The 17,017-nt window shown below is 46.4% G+C and overlaps 1 pseudogene; it reads right to left on the reverse strand.

The window, feature by feature from the left end:
- Positions 1–3,456: 3,456 nt before the first annotated feature.
- LOC137148228 (E3 ubiquitin-protein ligase TRIM11-like) lies at positions 3,457–16,604 on the reverse strand (annotated as a pseudogene).
- Between the last annotated feature and the right edge of the window lie 413 nt (positions 16,605–17,017).

Consider the following 17,017-nt stretch of genomic DNA (forward strand, 5'->3'; position numbering starts at 1 on the left):
AGCCATAGCTGCTGTGTTAGCGCCTCAGGTCCCGTCTGCCACGCTGTGGGGCAGGCAGGAGCAGATTGAGGTCAGCATTACAATGGAGGGAGAGCAGGGCTGGACAACAGCCAGCAGGAACTATGTGCTATGCCGTGTGTACAGCATGAGGGTGGAAAGTAAGTTCTCACCAGACTAGCCCTGCCAGCCGAGAGAGTGCTGAAGAAATGTCACCAAATCGTCTCACGGAAAATTCGAAGGTAGAAGAGGGCGAGCACCAGGATAATGAAGTCAAATTCTGAGTCCGGGATGAGCCCTCCTGACAGTGTGAGAAGCTGGCGTATATAGGTGGCAGGGGCACGTATTAGGGGAAGGAGGGAGGTTGAGTTGGTTCAATGAAATAAAGACCACACCCAACACCTTACAAAAGGTCCTTCAAGGAACAATATGTGCCATGCATCAATAAATCCTGCTTCTCTCACTTCTCTGTGCTTGTTCATTCCTGTGTGGGTATAAACAGTCTCTGGCACTTAGCAGCAGACGAGACCTAACCGCTGAAGAAAGGGCCTCTGGTTTCTGCACTGTTCCGCGGCAGTGCATGGGCCGAAAGTTCAGCAGCAGATTCTGTATATTAAAAATGCTTTTACATGGAACAACCAACATGAATAATCCAGTGCAGTGTTTCTCAACCTTTAAATAGCAAGTACCCCCTAACTTCTGAACATTTCAATAAGTACCCCAACACTCAATTTTCCACTCTGAGAAATACAGTCTTTTTCCCCTTTACCGCTGGATGACTGGATTTCTCATAAAGCAGGAGAGTTCTGAGTTCTGCAGTGCTGTGTGGCTGTGGCAGATCACAACCCCCCTTCTGTTTCTCCCCTCCTTCCTCCTCCCCTTCCTCCATATAGGAGCAAAGGTCAACACCAGCCAGTCACTATGGCGTGATGGCGTGGTCACGTGGTGTTTTCCTCACACAGGCGAGAACTTGTGAGGTATGAGCAGACACTAGCGGCCCACCAGAGTGAATCGCAGCGCTGCCCATGGCCGTCCCTAGGAGGGTGCGGGCCTGGGGCAAATCACTGTGTGGTCAGCCTGCCTCCCAGCTGGGAGCTGGGACAGGGCGGGAAGCAGGCGGCTGCCACCTGGCTTCCCCAGAAGTTGGCGGCTGCTGCTCGCCTCCCTTCACTGAGTTTTTCGCCGCGTACCCCCTGCCTGTGTCTCGCGTAACCCCAGGGGTACACGTACCAGGTTGAGGAACTATGATCCAGTGGAATGAAACTTCCTTTGGGTTATTTATTTTGATGTACATTTCCTGCCTTCCAAGAACTCCAGGGTTTTTTTAATTTATTGATTGGTGACTGCATTGTGGATGTGGGTTATCAAATGAATATTGAGGGAAAGCTGAAGGTTTTGTTGGCTGGGCAGAGGATATCGGGGGATTCTGGCACCTGGAAAGCCATTTGGGATTGTGCAATAAATCATGGGTCTTTATTCTGAAATGGTCAGCAGTGTTGGAAAAAGATTTTAAATGAGGTTCGTATACTTTGCACTAGATAGAAAAGAGATCTACGCAGGTAGTTGGGCAGTCTCTAAAAGAGTTTATTCTGCAGAAGGTCAATTCTCAAGCCTACAAGTGGACAGTGGAAAAAGACTCCGAACAAAGGATTACAGACAGTTTTATACTTTATTGCTACTTAAACATTTATGACAAGACTATACATATTTTTTTTACAAGGGCTTAAATTTATTTTTTTATTTACTATTGGCTTATATCATCTTTATTTCTACTTGCAAAGATATACGTTATTTATAAGGTGTTTTTGTTGATGCTTTACAGTTAGCTACATCTTATTTATCAAGGCTGCCGAGGCTTATTTTTTACTGCATTTTTTTTTCTGCATTTTAGCAAACTTTCTATGATCGTTGAACAGAGTGGAATGGCTTGGCCTGTCTGTAAACATAAAGGGGCTAGCTAAAATGGAGTAACTGTGATCAAGCAACTAAAAATCAGCTAACAGCAGTGAACAGTTAAATAGTGAATTTGAACTCAGTACTCCTGAAAATCAGGCCTCAAACTAGCACAGGATATTATTTATACGGAATAATTCAACTAGCTGTAAGGTTTGTACTGTTATTTCACTGACCTGCAAACGAGCTTGTCAGAGAAAATCTGGACCTTTTCACTGATACCAACAACAATTTACTGACAGCAAATTTAATAATATGAATATACTTCATCAAAGTGTGCATTTATCCACATTTGACAAGAACCAGTTTGGGAAGAGAATTCAGATACAATTACAGCAAAACCAGGGAGATTGCTATGAGATAAAGAAAGATGAGTGACATACAGAACAAATATGCAATTTTTAATAACAGCTTGCACCTGATGAAAACAACGCGGATATAACAGAGGCTGGACATTTTTGTTTTAATTGATTGCATCTCAAGGGGGTTTTCCATATGATGCATTCGTATTTATTTTATATTCCTGGTATTGCCAGAAGAATTCTTGATGGTATAGGGGGTGGAAGAGATGATCTAGCTGGAAATCCAGTGCATGATGGAACTTTTGCATCACTCCTATGTTTTGCATCAATCCAATATTTGTCATCTCCTTTTGTCTCTAAATTTTATAATTGGCAGCAGACACAAGGGAACTGATTGGGCTTTCAGGTCCGTGTTCATTTTAAATTTACTTTGGCAAAATCCATGTGGAAACTAACCCTTTGCTTCTCTCTCTCAATACACCTCACACAGCAAACCAGAGCTTTCCGGAAAGTTTTAACAGACAAATTTCCTTTTCAGGACCATTCGGTGCGGATCGTTAATAAGGTGAAGAGGAGAACACAAGCAATTTGCCTTAACGGGGAAAATGCATTATTCGAGAAAGTATACTAACGCATTGAAACTGACCAAATGATAAATACGACATCTATTCTTTAGCAAATCCCACCCTAAGTTATTTAGGAGCACAGGTTCCATTGAAAGTCAGCGAGTCCGACGTCACTTCACTTCTCTTGAAAATTCGAGGGTTAAAATCAGGCACCCACTGACTGCAGCATTTTAGCATCCATTCGCTGGTGGCGGCTAACTAATGACCAGCTCATGTTAAACCTACCTGCTCCCTCTTCCGGCCTCTGCAGCCAGGCCTCCTCCTGCTCCCCCCTGCCCCAGTTGAGGGGTCTCTCCCTGGCCCTTGGCTGGGTCCCTCTGCCACTAGAGGCTCCCCTCTCACCAGACAGAGTTGACCTCCAAGAAGCATAGAAACCCAGGCTAGAGTGCCCCTCTATCCTCCCCACCCCCCAGCTCTAGACCCATGGAGCTATGGCTAGAGTGTTGTTCCCCCCTCAGCCCTGTCTGTGCAGATGGAGGGGAGACTGAGGAGGAACTGGCTGGCTGAGTCCTCCAGGGTCATAGAGATCAGTACAGTGGGGGCTAGAGGAGCCCATTTCATGGGGACTGTTGGGCACCTCAGGGACACAGGGTGAGCTGGGAGCCTGGGCCCCAGGAACCTAACTCAGAATAGAGAATGTCCCGGGGACCGAACCTACGACGGGAACGAGATGAATCATAGGAACGTCGCCGAGCAGGGGGCCTCCCGAGTACAAACCCGAAAAGCGGGCGGAGTCTCTCCCCGGCGAAAGAGGCCGGTGGGAAGGTGACGATCGGGTTCCCGTCACTGGCATTGAAAATTGCAACCCACCCCTCTTCGCAGTCCAGATACACCCGGATCCTGCGGGGAGCCTGGCGCAGGAACAAGGGGGTGCTCAGCTCATGGGATGTGAGAACCCAGCAATGATCCTTAGTGACCTCCATGGCCCAGATCCCCTGCTCAGGACTAGGGCTGATCTCGCCCTTCCTCTGCACAGACTCTGGCCACCCCCACAGCTCAGCATCGCCCATCCCCCACCTCCACCTTCCAGCAATGTCTGCCTGTGGTGAATCCCTCACAGCCCAGCACACAGCGCTCAGTGTCAAATCTCACAGGTGTGTCGGGCACTTGCTGCCGTGTGCGTCCCCATCCCACACTTCTCCGATCCGCAGACAGGATGAGCCGGGGATGGGCTGTGTCTGGATCCAGAGTCACGTGCGCTGCAGAGAGAGAATCGGCGCGTTAGGGGCAGAGCTCAGCCCCAGGGCAGGGCCCCATCCTGTCGGTGACAGAACCTGCCCCAGCTGGTCCCAGTGAGTCCGGCCATCTGCCCCCTCCGGGATTTACCCAGCCCTGCAGGGGAGCAGCTCTGAGATCTCAGCAACGTGCCCGGGGGATTCACGCCCCTGACAGCCAGTTCAGTGACAGTGAAAGGATCAGCTCAGCTGAGCCAGACCCCAAAACCCAGAGTTTGTCCCTCAGTTATTCCATCCTGGTGCGTGGGGTAGAGACAAGGGGGGTCACAGCAGTTGTCCCCAAACTCTGAGGTGTGCCCTCCTAGGGGAGCATGGAGGAACATTCGGGGGAGGGGAGGGCGCGCATGGCCAGGCCAGCCCTGATGGGGGGCGGGGAAGGAAGGCCACCCAGCCCCACTCTACCCCCAGCTCTGCTCCAGCCCCACCTCCAGCCATGCTCCTGGCTCCGGGCCCCAGCTCCACTCCTGGCCCCAGCTCCCAAATGCGGCTCCCAGTGGGGCGTGAACAGATTACATTACAGGTAAATGGGGCATGACATAAAAAGTCTGGGGAGCACTGGGTTAGAGGGAGATGGTTTCAAGTCACTTTTCTCCTTCCGTTATTCTCCTTGGCCCTGGTGTAAGTTACAGGGGGCTCAGGGCTGAAAGCAGAGAGCACCCAGAGTGTAATGTATTCTGTCTGTGCCCCCAGCACGTCACCCACCCCACCCTCTGCTGTAAGGGCTGGGAGCAGAGTTGCTGCAGAGCCCCTGTGCCAGCTCCATACTGACAGGGGTGGCAGCTCCTCTCCACAGGAGCTATTTTCTGGGGTCTGTGTCCATGCACATTAAAGGCACCTTTACTCTGACAGAGCAGCATCAAAGGGCCTGGGAACCAGGCCCATGAATCTTTCCTCGTTCGCACCCACCTCTCCCCACAGATGTGATTCGAGATCCTGGCATCGTAGGAGGGTCCCAGCAGATTACAGGGAATTCAGAGCACCCCTGTGCAATGATGCAACTCTTCAGAGCCCTATCCCCTTGCAGAGCCCCCTCCCTGCTGAAGATCAGAGTTAGCTGAGAAGCAGAAAAACTGCTCCTACAGAGACATCACCGGGTCTCCGTGGTTCGGAGTAGGTGTAGTGCAGTTGAGGATGCCACACACTTCTGAATGGCTGCTCATCTGCTGGGCTACCAGGGGGACTTTCCAGACTCCACACTGCTGGCCACGAGGCTACTGAATGGCTAAAATGTGTGGTGCTTTCCTAAGCCCTTTTGATACTTATATAAGTGAAAAGAAAAATTTATAGATTTCTGTTTTCTCTCTCTACTTTGTATTTTACATGTTGAACTTTTTCCCATCCTTGTTGTACCACTTGTGCGTTCGTTAATAAATAAAAACAACAACAACAATACGGCCAGGAGATGTGATGCATGTGCACAAAGAGTTCTGAGAAAGAGGTGAGATGTTCGTCTGATTTTCCAAAAGGTTTGCTAAAAGATTTTTAAACTCTCAGCTCTCTCCTGAGACACACGGCCTCTCCTCTCCCCAGCCCATCTCATACCCCACCACTATTTAAACATTCTCAATTATGACAGAGAAAAGAATCTACTTTTCTTTTTTTAGGAAAGGTCTGTGTAGCTCCCAGGAACACGATGTTCAGCTTCTGGCAAACGCAAAATTGAAACGAAACCCAACTGTGGTGCTGCTGATGTGCCACCATCATTCATATGAAAACTTTCACTTGATCCCAGAAACTTACCTTTGTCCAGCTGCAGTCTAGATGACAGTGTGTCTACAGGGAGAAAAGGGTGAAAAAGATTAAATGTCATATTATAAAACCAAAGCAAAATGGAAAGAAAACAAACTGTATTAACTTACAGTTAATGTGGTTAAGTGCAATTCAGATAGATACGAACCACTACACACATCACTAACACACAACCCCAAACATTAAAAACTAAGGCAGTTACCGAAGGTTACATAAACATCTCTGAAACAGCACATAATTCCCACACAGAGCAATAAACAGAAACATTTCCACTGATTAGCATTCAAACAATCTTAAGTCTGCTTCTCTACCACTAGTGCTCACAACCGACTCATCCCTCCTGACAGAGTTGGAGGACTCACAGGGCATGTCTACACTGCAGTGTAAGCCCAGGGTCAGTAGAACCTGAGTTAGGAAACCCTGGGTTTGTTAAACTAGAGTTCGAACATCTACACACATTTGTAAGCCCAGGTTAGGAATTGATGAACCCTAGGTCCCAACCTGGGGCTCCAGCATCTACACTGCATTATGCAGGCCCGAGTCCAACCACCCATCTCCCAGAATTCCTAGCACCCTGCCAAAATGATGCTGTTCTAGCCCTTTGTTTGTGGTGCAATGTGGAAAAACGTGACTGTCCACCAAATCTGACTGGGTCGGTGCTGAGGCCGGTTTTGTTCAACATCTTCATTAATGATCTGGAGGATGGGGTGGACTGTATACTCAGCAAGTTTGGAGATGACACTAAGCTGGGGGTAGTGGTAGATATACTGGATGGCAAGGATACGATACAGAAGGACAGACAAATTAGAGGATTGGCCAAAATAAATCTGATGAGGTTCAACAAGGACAACTGCACAGTCGTTCACTTAGGATGGAAGAATCCCATGCACAGCTACGGACTAGGGACCAATTGGCTAGGCAGCAGTTCTGCAGAAAAGGCCCTGGGGGTTACGGTAGACAAGAAGCTGGACGTGAGTCAGCAGTGTGCCCTGGTTGCCAAGAAGACTAACGACATATTGGGCTGCATTAGTAGAAGCATTGCCAGCAGATGAACGGAAGTGATTATTCCCCTCTATTCGGCATTGGTGAGGCCTCATTTGGAGTACTGTGTCCAGTTTTGGGACCCCACTACAGGAAGGATGTGGACAAATTGGAAAGAGTCCAGCAGAGAACAAAAATGATTAGGGGACTGGAGCACATGACTTACGCGGAGAGGCTGAGGGAACTAGGCTTGTTTAATCTGCAGAAGAGAAGAGTGAGGGGGGATTTGATAGCAGCCTTTAACTACCTGAAAGTGGGGTTCCAGGGAGGATGGGGCTAGGCTGTTCTTAGTGGTGGTAGATGACAGAACAAGGAGCAATGGTCTCAAGTTGCAGTGGGGGAGGTCTAGCTTAAATATCAGGAAAGACTTTTTCACTAGGAGGGTGGTGAAGCACTGGAATGGGTTACCTAGGGAAGTGATGGAATCTCCATCCTTAGAGGTTTTTAAGGCCAGGCTTGACCAAGCCCTGGCTGGGATGATTTATTTGGGGTTGGTCCTGCTTTGAGCAGGGGGTGGACTAGGTGACCTCCCGAGGTCCATTCCAACCCTCATCTTCTACGATTCCATGACTGCCCAGAGGACAAAGAAAGTCAGCCGTGGGATCATGGGATACTTTCGGCAGACTCTCAGAGCACAAGTCCAGTGGGGCTACCTCTACATTGCAAAGCAATAGGCCTTGAACCCGGGGTCCTGGCTTAATTCAGGCTTGGACCTTTCACCACTTGGGGTCCTGGTACCCTAGGTCTGAATACTGAGTTACCACAATTTGTGTGGAAAAGGACGGGGGTTAGACTTGAGCCTGAGTTTGAACCCTGGACTTATATTGCAGTGTAGACATACCCAGGATCTCCAGCTCAGAAGGAGATCTCATGGAGATACTCTAAAGCAAGAGAAAGGACTTGCAAGGAAAAACTCCAAACAGACATACCTAAAAGCAGTGAGTTCTGGAAGAAGCTCAGGCTGAGGTTCATGTTTATTGCTGATTAAAAAAAAGGAAAATCCCCAGACCCTAATCCAGTGTGTCTATGCTGTATCGAGACCTGTGATGGGAATTCATCAATCCAAATGATTAGTTGACTCTTAAATCCACAATCATTGTCCCCAAGAGTTTTTCCCATCTCTGTCAATTCCCCAGGTGACTGTTTATTACCTTTGAATTTCTTCACTGCGGTCTCCAGAGATGCAAAGTTTCGAGACGATTCCCAGATTCTCCATTTCAGTTCAGAAGAAAAGGCCTCTGGCTTCTGAAACTTCTCCCTCTCACATCTAAAGAACAAACCAACTAGAGTTACTCCTGATGGAGCTCATTCATATTTGTTTTTTTCTAAAATGTATTTTATTGAGTGAATGGTTGTAGCTCAGCAAACCTTAGAGGATTAAATTCACTATTGCCCCATGAATAGGTACACGACCAGCTGTGACACGACCAGCTTCCCGTTCATTTTGTGAGACCAATATTGGAAAATGAACTCAGGTCTGGTGTCCACATTTGAAAAAGGACTTTGAAAATTGGAGAGGGTGCGGAGAAAAGCCCCCAAAATGATTTGAGGGCTGGTAGAGAATGCCTTCTACTGAGAGATCAGCAGCATTTGAGTCTGGTGTACAAACACCTTCATGGGGAGAACGTTCTGGGTACTAAAGGATTCTTCAATCTAGCAGACAAACGCATCAGAAGAACCAGTGGCTGGAAACAAAAGCCAGACAATTCAAATGGGAAATAAGGCAACCATTTTTAATAGTGAGAGTGATTAGCCATTAGAAGAGACTCCCAAGGGAAGTGCTGGATCCTTCATCCCTTGATGAATTCAAATCCAGACTGAATGCTTTTCTGGACCATGTTTTAGGGAAACACAAGTTAGGCTTTACTCAAACACAAGTTACTGGGCTCAATACAAGAATAATTGGGTGAAGCTTTAGGGCCTATGATATACACGAGGTCAAAGTTGATGATCAGACAGCTATAGACTAGGGGACCGACTGGCTAAGTAACAGTTCGGCAGAAAAGGACCTGGGGATTACAGTGGATAAAAAGCTGGATATGAGTCAGCAGTGTGCCCTCATTGCCAAGAAGGCTAATGGCATACTGGGCTGCATTAGGAGAAGCATTGCCAGCAGATCACGGGAAGTGATTATTCCCCTTTACTCTGCATTGGTGAGGCCACATTTGGAGTATTGTGTCCAGTTTGGGCCCCCCACTACAGGAAGGATGTGGACAAATTGGAGAGAGTGCAGTGGAGGGCAACAAAAATGATGAGGGGGCTGGAGCACAGCACTTATGAGGAGAGGCTGAGGGAACTGGGCTTGTTTAGTCTGCAGAAAAGAAGAGTGAGGGGGGATTTGATAGCAGCCTTTAACTACCTGAAAGCGGGATTCCAGGGAGGATGGAGCTAGACTGTTCTCAGTGGTAGTGGATGACAGAACAAGGAGCAACGGTCTCTAGTTACAGTGGGGGAGGTGTAGGGTGGATATCAGGAAAAACTTTTTCCCTAGGCGGGTGGTGAAGCACTGGAATGGGTTACCTAGGGAAGTGGTGGAATCTCCATCCTTAGAGGTTTTTAAGCTGCGACTTGACAAAGCCCTGGCTGGGACGATTTAGTTGGGGTTGGTCCTGCTTTGAGCATGAGGCTGGACTAGATACCGCCTGAGGTCCCTTCCATCACTCATCTAAGATTCTACGATCACATGGTTCTTTTCTTAAACTTTATGAGTTTGGGGTAACAGCCTGATGCATATTTGAAGACTCGGTGAGCTGGCCAGAGGGCTGCGTCTTGAGGCAGAAGTTGTAGCTCCTACACAGAGATGGGGAGTGAGAAACAGGACTATGGGTGGGGGGAGCCATGATGGGAGGCGTCAGACCTGGAAGAGAAAGTTACTCCCCTGGGCAGCCAGGAGGAGGCACCACCTGTAGGGAGTACAGCAATCCATGACAACATCCCAGACTGACATTCGCCTTTTTCACAACCGCACCACACTGTTGACCCATTCAGTGTGATCCACTTGAACCCCAGATCTTTTCCTGCGGTACGACTGCCTGGCCAGCTAGTCCCCATTTTGTATTTGCACATTTGATTTTTCCTTCCTAAGTGCAGCACTTTGCACTTGACATTCAATCAAGACGTCTTCAACTGATCTTAATCCTTCTTCCCTCCCACCCTTTATCTCTTGTGTTTATTTGGACAATAAACTCAATGGGGCAGGGACTCTCTCACCACATATCTGTGCAGTGCCCAGATTACTGGGACCTGATTTTGCGTCTAGGCACTATCATAGTACTGCTAATAATAGCACATTATAAACTCTGAAGAGCAGGGAATGTCTCTTCCATCATATCTGTTGCCACACCAAGCACACCGATAGAGCTCACTGCATAATAAACAATTAAACAGCTCATTGAGTAGTCACAGGATGGCACTGACTTTCCTTCGCTACTAACCGAGGTGGAGTTTGGAGTCTCTGACCTAGAAATGAAAAACTGCAGATGCAATTTCCTGAGGTCTCCTTTCCTCCAGCTGCGCTATAAATAAATACCCGGTTTGTTGGTATTTGTCTAGTAAAAATGATACAAGTCCCAAGACTAGATTTAACAGAGGAAAATGGGGAACCAGCCCCACGCTGTGCACTGCTGGACTATCAGGAGCAATGACTCCTGTCCAAAATCCCTTGTCTGCATTGGGAAGTGAGAGTAAGAAGGAGCCACCTACCTGCTCAAGGTGTCTTTGATGTCCTAGAGGAGAAAGATAAAAGGAAATTCAGTATATCAATTTCAATATATCATTCTCTATGTTCCGCGATGTGTGAAAAAGTGTTTCTTTGCATCAGTTTTGCCACCTTTTAACTGTATTGACTGCCCCTTTGTTCTTGCATTAGGAGACAGGGAGAACAGGGTTTGGAGTTGGCCATTTTTGGAGGAGTCTTCTCCAACTAGAATTCAAAAGAAGTTTTTTTTTCATTTAGGATTCAGTCCAACTGTAGTAAGTATATTTCCATTGAATTAAATGGGCATTGGATCAAGCCCTTAAGGAAAAACAATGTATGTTTTAGCCATACTGTATGTTCTGACCTTCCAATCCTACACTCAAAGTGCAGGGTTAGGTAAATTTCTTTCCCTGTGAAAGGTTCCGGGTGTTTCTAACACCATCTCACCTGCAGGAATTCACTAGCTGGCAGCTGGCACTTCAGCTCCATCTCACTGATCAGTGAATTCAAAGACGATATTTCTTCTGATAGTTTGGCAATACAATCATCCCTCCTCTTTTCAATTTCCTCATTCAGCTCTTCCAGCGGGGCCAGCAGGAGTCGCTCTTGTTCCTCCAGAAACTGGCGGAGTCGCTGAAACACAGACACAATCCTCTGCCTCTCAGTGTTTAGCTTATTCTGAAAGGAAGACGTAAGAACCGGGAAAGCACAGGTCAAGGACGGGAACACTGAGTGAATTATGGGACATTTTATAAAGCCTTATGTACGCACATGGGAGCATGTCATTGCAACTCCACAGCTTCTGACGTTTTATGGAGAAAATATTCTAGGACTGGGGGTTGTGACCCCTCAGGGGGTCATGAGGTTATGGGTTGGGGTGTCACAAGCTGGCAGCCCCCATGTAAACCAGGAAGTGTGGCATGGCATGAAGAGGGGGGTCATCACAGCCTGAAGTATTTTCAAAGTGGTCCCAGCAAAAAAAAGTTTGAGAACCCCTGCAATTTTTTCAGTAGACAGAAGATTTTCCAATAGATTTTCAAGAGTCCTAGCTGGTGTTTAGAATATGAATTTATTTTTCATTATTAGGATATTCTGTTATCTGTGACTTCTAGAGAACCAGCTCCTTCTAACAACAGGAAGGACAGCAGGTGTGGGGTTCAGAACTGGACAGGCAAGGATTACTTCTAGGAAGCAAAGAGTAGAACCCAAACGAAGAAGCACTAGACTTGAATTGGGGAACAGATGCTCTCCACAGAATGCAGATGTATAGGGCTGTGTTTTCTAAACGGGCTCGAAATTTAGAGCACCTGTCACACTGGCTGGATTGAGGGGGGAGGGGGATTTTTTATATTATTGGACATCAATATGTCAAAATCATAATAATTCATGTGAGATGTGCCATGTCTGGTACTATTAGAAAGGCTGTAATGTGCTAAGTAAGATGATAATGTTTTTGTTCATGTGTTATATGTGTAATGGCATTTATGGATATGGTTGATATATCTGTATTTCAAATTGTGCTGTGCATGGGTAATGCCCCCGACGGGATGACTGCAGGGATGGCCTGCTTAATGGCCCATTAAGAGATTCACAGGTGCAAGGAGCCCAGGGGGAGAAGCCAGGGATATACCTGATAAGTCACCAGGACTTACTCATGTGACTCTGGACTCCAATTTGGTTCCTGTAAAATTCCACAAGCAGCATGGAAAAAAGCCAGAGGCCCGGGATCTATTTTGTCTTTAGTCTCCAGCATGCCTCTCGATCAATTCATCTACAACTGAACTGAAGCTGTGAAACAAAGGACTGAGACCCATCCAGGTACTGGATGTATACCAGAGGGATTATACAAGCCTGCAAACTCCACAATTCTACTAGAAACCTGATATATATGGACTTTCAAATCATTTGTATATATCTGATTGCTTTAATCCTTTAACATTTCTCTTATCGTTTGTTACTTTTTATAATAAATCTTTAGTTTTAGTTACTAAAGGACTGGCTGGCAGCGTGGTATTTTGGGTAAGAGCCAAACATATTGATCTGGTGCTGTGGCTGACCCTTTGGGGTCAGGAGAAACCTTTTCAGTAAAGAGCAGAGAGTTTAAATAACTGGTCTCTTTACTGGAGCTAGTGGCTGATTGGGAGCCAGAGACTGAAATGCAGTAAAGGGGGCTGTGTGTATTTGTGTACTGGCTTCTTGATAACCGGTGTGGGGAATCAGAAGCACTGTTTGTGGCTGGTTGGGAAGTCTGACTTGAGTGTCACCCACCAGTGATGGAAGAATCTGCTCTGCTTTTACAGCCTGCCCTGACCTTGGCATTTTCAGATGGCTTCCCTATGCACAGACGAGTCACAGCACCAACAATTGCTCTGGTGAGTTTTGAATGCACAGTTTCGGACACCTGCACTGTCACACTGTTAATCTCTAATTTTAATCCACACAGGGATTCTGAGCACAAATGAGGTTGCTGGCAAGACATCTATTTGCATCTGCAAGTTGGAGTTTGCAAGGCACTTAGAAATGTGTGCATGTGACCAGACAGAAGCCCACCAACTCATGCCATTTCTAGCTCCTGATAGTTTCTTGCTCCGAAGATATCATATTTAGAACCCAAATCTTATTCATAGCAAAATCTAGCAGCGAGATCACTCATGGCCTATTCCATAGCTCACTGAAATCAATAGGAGTCTTTTCAGTGACTTCAGTAGGGTTTGATTAGGCCTTAAGAGACCAGCCTTTTCCAGGGCAGCAGATTTCTACAGCAGCTGACCCTCACTGTCCTGTTTTGATTCTCTGTTGGAAGGAAAGCTGGCCAAAAATGAGGAAGATTTTGCAAAACATTCTGAAATGTCAAAGTTGTCTCCCTGTCACAGTGTTCAAAATGGGACAACTTTTAATATATTTGAAAAATATCTCGAAATAACTTTTGAAAAATTTCACATTTGTTTCCCCTTTTTTTCTAAAATGAAATAAAATAATGTCCATTTCCACTTGCCCGTCCCCATTTCTTCTTTTTATTCCTTTCTCTTTCTAACTCTTCAAAACTTCTCCCATTTCAGAAAAAGTGGCAAAAGGGAAAAACTAGAGAAAAAACCTGGAAATTATTCATTTTATTGCACTCTTTGGCAAAAAGAAATAAACAGGGAAACAAAGGGATAAAAAGAAAGATTTTAAGTTTTTTCAGCTTTTTAAAACCAAAAAAAAAACACTTCAGTGTGAAATGAAAATAAACGTTTTTGTTCATTCTGAAATTTCATGCAAATGACATTTTCCCATGGGAAAAACTGTTTTCTACAGGACATTTTTGTGGTTGAAAAATTTCAACCAGCTCTAGTTGAAAGACAAAGGAGAAACTACTGTCAGCTAACCAAATTACACCCATGTCATCAATGGAAATATTTGGATTATTAAAACTTACTTTAATGCTCCATTCTCCTGCTTACACTCAATTAAACCAGAACAGTTTTTCATAATAAGTCAGTCTTTCAGGAAAGGGAACATGTTGCTCCCTATTCTTCTTATGTTAGACTAAGCACTGTATTGATACTGTGAGTGTGAACATTTGCTTCTGAGTGACAACGGCACCTACCAGTAGTTCCTGGCTTTCATTTCCCCCCTCGATTTCCATAACAGAATCGTTTCTCTCTCTTTCTTCAAACTCTCCAAACGGCTTTGAATTTGGTCCTAATAAAAGAAAAACTGGTTTAGTTTTGCTGGCTTCTGGAGGTTCCCCCCATTTTATTTTATATTTTCAAGAATATTAAATACATAATAAAAAGGGGAGTGCTCTAATGCTCCGGCCCTACAGCATTTCTCATGGTGTGATCTCTCTGGCCCAAATGACTAAATATTTATCCCCCGTGGAACAGCTTCACAGGAAAGATGGAGGGAGCCCAACATCAGAATATCCCAGAGAGGCTGCAGATCCGTGTCAAATCCCTTTTCCTCAGCAGGTGGAGGGGGGATTTGAACCAGTGGTCTCTTATATCCCATGTAAGTACCCTAACCACTGAGCTAAAAATTACGAGAGAAGGCCTTGCTCCTCCCTGTGCACTCCCCTCCCCTGAGGGTCCTGATCGGGTAAGTGTCCTCAGAGCCTGCCACCTACCAGACTGGACCCCACACAGGAGTGAGGTGCCCTATGCTGCCCTTCCCTGGGGTGTGAATGGCTCTGGGGCTTAGGTGGATGCCCAGAGTGAGGCAAGGGGGCACATGGCCAGAGGCAGAAACACAGGTGCTGAGGGAACTATTCACTGCAAGGACATAGATGTGAAGTGCATTTAGGCGCCTACAGGGCTCTGCAGGAGTTTTGTGAATTGCAGCAGAGGTTCAGGCACCTAAAAACTTTTGTGACTCGAGGCCTCGCTGACAAACTGAGCTAAGGGCAGGGCCTTGACTGAGGCTTCACTTCCCCAGTGCCCATGTACACACACTCTGCACATGCTCACTATGAATTTTCTGAGCAGTGGCGACCACATTGTCATGCAGGGCAGTTTTCGGTATCACACCGGCCCTGACATTTCTGAGTGGGCCTGAGAAATAATCCTCCCCCCTCCTCCTCAGCATAACCAATTCCTGACCACCCCATTATGCACGGGGATTGCCTGAGCATTTAGGGGCGAGTCAGGGAGATGATTCACCAGGACACAGCCCTAACAGCACTAACAATGCACAGAAACGGTGTGCGTGCAGGATCTTTAACCCCCGGCTCCCACACAAAAAGTGCAGCCGAGCTGCTTGATCCTTGCACCACAGTGATCAATTTACAGTAGTCACATTTTCAAGGCTCCCTGCAAGTAGAAGGGCTTTAATGTGGCTTGGGCTTTTATGATGGAGACGGAGAAAGATCCTCCAGTACCACAACCAATCTCAGCCCCGGCCCCAGATACTAGGACCCTGGATCTTCAGTTTGAAAATATGGTCACCCTACCCCTGCCTCTGGATTTCAGGAAACCTGGTGATTAAGATTAAGTGGCTAGCCCCCCACTCTTGTCCATTCTGCATGAGACGCAAACCCTGCTTCCCCCCAATGTCACTTTGCAATGGATAAAAGAAAACTGTGAGCTACAACTTGTAGAGTTTCCTGTCCACTGCGTGGATTTTCCCCTACACAGGCGATGACCTTGCCCTTAGGGTACACAAAAATCATACCTTGCTTTAAGTACACGGATACAATTAAAGAAAGCAATATATCCCGGATAGTGTGGATGTCATTATACCTGTAGGAAAGCGCACAGCTGATTCTTGCATGGAAGGGGAAACAAGCATTCCTGGCATACAGCACCTTTATACCAGAACCACTTGTAGCCACACTAGGGGATCTGCTGGTATAACTACTTTGTTTAAATAAATAAATCACACCCCAAACAGACAGCTGGATCAGCATAAAAACTGTACGTCGAGCAGGCCTTAAAAACACACTTCCCCAACATTCTTCCTGTATACAACCCTTTCTGTTTTTCTACCTCAATTTTAGGAAGCTAGTCTTATTACACTGCTGTCTTTTAAATGGTTTTTCAAATGGCTCTATTCTTAGTTGTTATAGAGTGTCCCGGTGGGGATGCATTTGAAACGATATAATCACTAATTATTACCTTGTAATCCTGGTCAGCCTCATCGATAGGAACCACGCTGTGGTCTCTGTGATTGGGAGACCCTCTGCAGACCAGGCAGATGGGGGTTTGTTCTACTTCACAGAAGAGTTTCAAAGGCTCTTTATGCTTTTTACATGTTCTCACCCCTCTTGGGTCTGGGAATCTTTTGGCTATTTCAACTATATTCCTCAGCTGCCTGTTAGGCTGCATTTCTCTTTCTGGGAAGATTTCTTTGCACTGAGGACAGGAATAAGGGGGGGAGATTCTGGAGTCCTCCCAGCACTGAGTGATGCAGGCTCTGCAGAAATTGTGCTCGCACTCCAAAATTACTGGCTCTTTAAAATAATCCAGGCAAATGGAGCAAATAACAGCCTCTTGGAGATCCTTTACCCGGCTTGAGGTGGCCATAGCACCTACGAGTGAGAAAGAGGAAAGTCATTTAATTTTTACTTTCACATGTGTAACCCCCTTTCTTTTTCTGGGGGGTTACTCGGGAGCAGGCAACACTCACTGGTTTGCAAGGGCACCTAAGGTTGCTGACAACAAAGGAGATCCTGAGTATCCCAGTGATGATGTAGGATAGGTGGGAATCCTGTATCCACCCTCTGCTGCAGTCCTTTACTGCTAAAGGAATTTAAAATTGGCCGTGTCTCCACCCAGCTGGACCCTGCACACACTCAGTAGCGGCCTTGGGAGCTTCCAGGACTAAACCTAGTCTAATCATTGTACTAATCTGTGCCATGGGTCTAACTCAGCAATTCCAGTCATGCAAACTAAACATCCAGTATCCTTACATCAGAGCTAACACACCTTTACCTAACAC

Source organism: Emydura macquarii, unplaced genomic scaffold, assembly GCF_026122565.2.
Source record: "Emydura macquarii macquarii isolate MOO-44397 ecotype Brisbane River unplaced genomic scaffold, CSIRO-AGI_Emac_v2 contig_622, whole genome shotgun sequence".
NCBI classification, from domain to species: domain Eukaryota; kingdom Metazoa; phylum Chordata; order Testudines; family Chelidae; genus Emydura; species Emydura macquarii.